Genomic DNA, 6441 nt, shown 5'->3' with positions numbered 1-6441 from the left:
GTGTACCTTTAATTTCTGTGACATGCTGAGATAATACAGTGAGGAGTTCTTTAGAAATGCTATAAATAGCTTAAATAAATAGATATTCTCTGTGGTGGGTCCTCAGCTCCGGAACTGACTCTTGCCAGAAATCCATCAGAGCCTGAATCTGGCAAGCTCTCGTAGGAGATGCGAGACACATCTTTTTACATTCCAACTCACTAAATGCAAGTGCCTGAGTAGTTCTGTGAAAAGGGAAAAGAAGAAAAAAGAGAAGAAAGAAAAAAAAAAAAAAAAAAAGAATGCCTGGAACCCAAGGGGTCACTCCCTGTGCCAGTTTGGAAGTCGCCTTCCATTAGCTCACCACGTACTGGTTGTTGGAAAGGGCACATGGATACTGCAGTGACTGTGTCTTATAAACACATACAATAATTACAGCTAATTTCTATGAGAAACAACCTCGTGATCCTTTGAGACACAGGCTCACTGATGCTGGGTGATATTGTCTTTGTTATTGCTAAACAACGTTGCACACGCTTTGCTGCCAAATGCGTTAACGCCTCACCTCATCCCTCCGCTATGACTGCATCTTTAAAAAAGCTTGCTCTGGAAAGGTATGTGTTTGATAGTCAAACAAAACAGCCTCAAAATCACTTTAGGGCATTGGAGAAGTGGCTTCTATTCCCGGCCTCTGAAGTCAAATAACTGTCACAACTTGGTCTAAACTAACCAATGCCTAGGGTTTCAAGGTATTTAATTACATAATAAGTTATAGAAGCACAGAGAATAAGTGGAAATGCTGCACGTTCAGAGTCAGACATTTTGTCTCAAAGTCTGGCATCCTTAGTTCACTTAGCAGAGAATCAAGATGAAGTCAAAATTAGTGTGGTTACATTATTTCTTTTTATAGCAGTTGCCTGAAAGTCCACAAATGCCAGCCCCACTAATGCACCATCACTCAGTAACATCACCTATTTTATCCTTCAAGAAAATAGTTTTGTATGCATTTCTGAACACCAAAAGCACATACATTCACTGTTTTAAACTTTTTATGGTGTGACTATTTCTAGTCTCTCCTGCCAGGATGTTAGCACTGATAGTTTAATATGGCCACGTATATATTATTTATTGCATGAAGCACATATTTTTATTTTGGTCACAGAGTGTTTGTTTAAAAAAAGGAAGAGTTTTACCTTCTTGGTTGTTACAATTCCCTCACCTCTTGTCTTTCTAACCGTGCTGCAAGTCTGTCAAGAAGAGCTCCAAAATAAATTTAGCATAGTGATTATTACAAATAAGTCACACTGGCATTTGAGTAGGAAGACCCCCCCCTCCCTGCATGCTTCTACCACGGTGGCAAACTTATTTCAAAAATTCTGATGAAACGCTTTGTAAATTTTGTTATTCTGTGATGATAATAAATCATTATAGCCTTAAACACTCCTCTAGCTTGGAGCCTCAGTCACAAATTATCTTGTCATTCTGACCAAAACATTCTCCAAAAAAGCTTGACAAGTGCTAAAACCCAGAACATGAAACCATGTGTTGTTGTGAAAGCAAGATTCAGAAATGTCAATTAATTAGATTAAGAGGCTACTTTTAGCTTTACTTGTGTTGCCAAATAACCCTTAAAATATGCATAGCAGTGGAAGTCTACCTCAGCAATACAGTACTTCTGTGCAAAATAAAGACAATGGATCTGGCTAATAGAGGGAATTATTGTATCTGTCATTCAGACAAGGAGAATGATCTAGAAGCAAATGCCTTGCTACACTTTCCACTGTATGGATTCACAAGCAAGATAAATTCTGCCACTTAGGAGTTTAAGCACATTTTTTTTCCCTTGAAATCTGATTCAGATTAGAAAATAAAAGTCAAATCACTATTATACATCTCCATAAGTAAAATGGATTTCTAGCATCACTGTCTGTGTAGCTGTCTCCCCCTGCCCATAAAGTATCATCCTTTATTTGCATTTTTGAAGTTCACTTTAGAAAAAAGAGTGGTGCAATTAAATACATTTTATTCAACTTTCTCATAGCTACCCCTAAAATTTTTATCTTTAAATAATCCATATCCTCAATTTTATTTACACTATAAACTCTTCCTATATTTTAATGGTATGTTTGCTTTAAAAGGGGTTGTTGGCTTTAATAGCTCAGTTATTATCTTTGTAAACTAACATTTCACATTCCTCCTAACTAAATCCTAGTAAATCGCCTGCGCTTGCATTTGGAACATACATTCTACCACCGAAAATAAAATTTAAGCCAAATAAATGTTCTGTTCAAATTAATATACATGTAATGAATAGTTAAGCATAGATCAATTTTGATGGATTTAACAGTAGGTTTACTAGTGACAGAAGGGTCATGATATACAATACATCCAAGAGAACAAAACTAAATAAATTTAATTTCCTGTAACCCCTATTAGTTTATGTTATTTTTAATGCTAGAACACTGTATCACTTTAGGAAAAAAATTCACTGTTTGTGTTTTCATAAAGCATATCACCAGTAATATGGATCAGGATAAAGGTACAGGTTAGGACACACAGAGGTGGGTAAGGAGGTGAGCAAAACAGGAAGGACCCCAAGAGAAGCAGGTCTGCAGCTGCAGGGCTCAGGCTCTGCCCCACAGCCAGACCCATTCACACCACAGACAGCCTTGGCAGAAGCTTAGCAACTGCAAGAAAGCAGCATCTCATTTCATTTTTCATTGAAATTCATCAGTGTAAATACATTTTCTCATCGTGGCCCTTCCTTGCTATCCTCTCAAAGGACCTTAAGTCTGGCAAAGCCATCGTTTCTCAGGTAGGACAGTTGTAGGCACAGCTCAGGAGCTGTGCATAGAATCAAACATGGCATGCAGAGGCATCAGTCATTGAGCAATAACCAATCTTGGAATGACATTTAGTAACTCAAATAATGAGTTTTGGCCTTTAGCTGTAATTTTAATTCTTCAGCTAAAAAAAAAAAAAAAAAAAAAAAAGCCAGAAAAATCATTATTTCAGTTGTTTCTTTTCCCCCTGTTAACTGGTCCACTGTTAGCCATGATACAAAAAATGGTTTCTGGCAATTAACCCAGTTCCTCCCCTGCCAGAGCCTGCACAGACCCACACGCTCCTTTATGGCCTGCACTTACTTTAAGCAAATCTTTCTCTTCCCCAGTGCCTGGCCTTTCCCTTCCTCACAGGGCACATAAATGGTCTTTTGGCTGCTGGCCTGATTTGTGATGAAAGGTGACTGCATGTAACTACTTGCTGCTGTTGAAGACATCCTTGAGTCTAAACTCTCCATTCTGGGATGTGGGACTCTGCAGAGGGCATCTCTGCAGGCACTTCACTGAAGGGGAAGGGGACACGGGTGAGAGATGGAATATTTATGGACAAATAAAAACTCTGAAGCCTTGTATACATTTAAAAAAAAATAGAGAGAGAGAGAAAGAGAAAAGAAGGAAAAAAAAGAAACAAAAAAAAAAAAAAAAACAAGACAAAAAAACAAGGCAGTCCTCCTAATTTTCAGACACACCACAAACTATTCTTAAGTTCTCTGGCCAAAGCTTGTTAAAAACAGAACACCCTAAATGTTCTAAAAATTGTATGAGAAGCAGATGGAGGTATTTCCTTACAGAACAAGCCTACAGTCAAGCGTAACAACTGAAATACATTGTCCACTAAGGAGAAGGGCCAAAATTCAGTGTTAGAGGAGCCCTGAGTACAGGGGCATCAGGTGCTCTGCCCCTGGCTGAGCTGCACCAGGGCTGGCAGAGTCACCTGGGCTCCAGCTGCCCCCTGACAGGGCAGGGACCTCCCATGTGTCCTTTTTCACATACATCCACTCCCTGCAGACCTTATGGAGGCCTCAGGACATCCTGGGCAGCCTTAAGTGTCTGTTTTGGCACTTAAATCCTGCTCTCCATGTCTGTTCTTGGAAAAACCCGCTGAAACTGTGAGCAGTGGATGAAAATAGAGCAGTGAGGACTAAATTAAAGTAAAATTTAGTCACAGGGCCCAAACGTTAACATGCTGTATTTATCTCAAACTTATTAACATTCCTATGAGTCTCTGAAACACTTTATTACTGATACATGGGATTGTGCTGCTATAATAGGCTTCCCTGAGGAGTAACTAGGGCTCCAGCTGTACTGCAGGATACATATTCTAGGGTTAAATGGTGCTGTCTGTGATCTGCACGATGTATGCAGCACAGGTGGGAATGAGGAGCTCACCTGAGGAGCCCGAGGGCTGCTCGGGAGCACTGGGGAGGTTTTGTGCTCTTAGTGAGGAGAGAAGGGTCCCTTTTTCCAGCTGCACGCAGCTCTGTCACATGATTGAAAACGCCTCTGTTGGCAAAAAAAACCAGAGCTGTGTCTAAAGTAAAGCTACCAGTGCTCCAAGGAGTGTAACTCACCTGGGCACAGAGGGCAGCCAGGGTGTGAGACAGCAAAACTGGGGCTGCTCTCTGCCTCTCCGAGCTGCTTAGCAAAGGCAACAACACCAAGCCAGCCAGGTGCCTCCCTCTGCTCAAAGCTTGTCCTCCTGTGCAGCACAAGGAAAGCCTGATGGTCTGAACTGAAGAGAGAAGTGGCACGAAAACTCAGTTAAAATAAAATAGTCATTACAGAGCATGGCAGGAAAGCAGACACGAGTTTGCAGAGATAAAAAAGGACTCTGTGACAGCCATGCTGCACACCTGAGGTGTTCAGACAGGCTACAGGAGCCCTCCAAGCTCAGCTCCTGGTATCCTGCAGCACAAGTAGGTCAGGAACACCCACGACAGCTCATGGCAGGGTTCAGGGAAGGTGCCTGCACTCCTCCTCCTCCACACGATGCTCTCTGCTAAACTGGAGCTAGAGTTGTGTTCCCCTCCATAACTTCACCTCCGAGCCCCTTGCCAAGCTGAACTGATTAACTCTTGTCCTGCCTTTGGCAGACACAAGGAGCATTTGATCACCAACCATTTTATAACAACTTTTTTTAAGCATAGCTAAAGACTATTATCATGTTCCTACTCAGGCTTCTTGTTTCCAGACTAAACAAATCCAATACTTTTAACTTTTCCTCATAGGTCACGTTAGCAAAACCTCTAATCATTCTTGTTGATCTCTTCTGGATTCTCTCCAATTTTCCTCCATTTTTCTTAATGTCACCAACTTCAGCAGAAGTTTTGCAGCTTGGAGAATTTTTTCTTGCTGCAGAAGTCACCTGACACCCTGACCTTTAGCTCAACAATGAGAAATAGCATACAAGCTTCCTTAAAGAAAATGGTATTACATATATACTGTCATGTATACTTAGTGTCATGCCACCTGCTTGCCACATCAACCCACTACCTTGCCTTAACAGCAATAAAGCAACAACAAATAAAAAAGCTTCTTCTTTTGTGAGCTGTTGTATAGACAACCTTATTGTATGCTTAGAAATACAAGAAAGAGCAGAGACATTTTTAAATTCTATTAAAAACTCTTTTTTTTTCTGTCCACATCTCAAAAAAACAGAGCAACTTCAAGAAAGCAGAACTGACCAAAAGCAAACTGTGGAGGAAAAGCAGAGCTGTGCAGCCACTGTTAAAAAGATGCTAGCCAAAGTTACAGGATTAACAGAGAGAGAGTAGCCTTTAGCTCAGTCTGAATATTAAAGTGAATGTAAGAGTTTTTTCACTGATCTGAGAGTCAAACTTCCAACAACTCAAACAGATAACAAATCACAGGATGTATCTTCCTCATTGAAGACTATAAAACCCAACAGATACACACGTGCAACCATCAGGAAAACCCAGAGGGCAGTAACATTAGGGAAATTACCCATCCACCACAAAAGAAGCACCAATATTCTCTACACTACTAATATTCTCTACACCAACTCCTATTAACTCAGTAAGCACCTGAATTCCTGCCAGCTGAGCAGTGCCAAGCTCCCTGGTTGCTGCTAACCTGCAGGTGAGACGTGGTGAGCTGAGCTCCAGAGCTCCTCAGCAGGCACAAGGGCTTGTGAGCTCTGGCCCAAGTCGTGCTGGGGAGCCTCCCCCTGCCCAGGTTCAGAGAAAAAGATGCTGAGAGCCAGGGAGCAGCTCAGCCCTGTGGAAAGCCCTCTCCAGAACAGGGCAGAGCATGCATGAAGGGAGAGCTCTGGCTGCTGGGCTGCAGATGTTGGGGTGCTCTGGCTGCTGGAGCACTGTGGTCTCCAGCTCCAGGAGAGGGCTTGCAGCTGGGATGCTGAGCAGATGGCAAGCAGCACCTATCTGGGCTCTGTTAGCCAAGAGTGGTAGCACAGATGCTTCAGCTATTCTCCAGAGTATTTCATTTCTGGGTACTTGGTTGTGTTGCTGCATGTCTGACCAGCTCCAAAATCTCCCTGCTTGGCCTCCAGAGCCTCCCTGCTCTTTTCAGGGCAGCCGGGGTGCCCAGCAGAGCGTTTCTGTGCTGGGGACAGCCCTGTGGAGCAGAGGGGACGGGGGCA

This window comes from Lonchura striata, chromosome 13 (assembly GCF_046129695.1).
Source record: "Lonchura striata isolate bLonStr1 chromosome 13, bLonStr1.mat, whole genome shotgun sequence".
Taxonomy (NCBI): Eukaryota; Metazoa; Chordata; class Aves; order Passeriformes; family Estrildidae; genus Lonchura; species Lonchura striata.
This window is presented reverse-complemented; position numbering follows the sequence as displayed.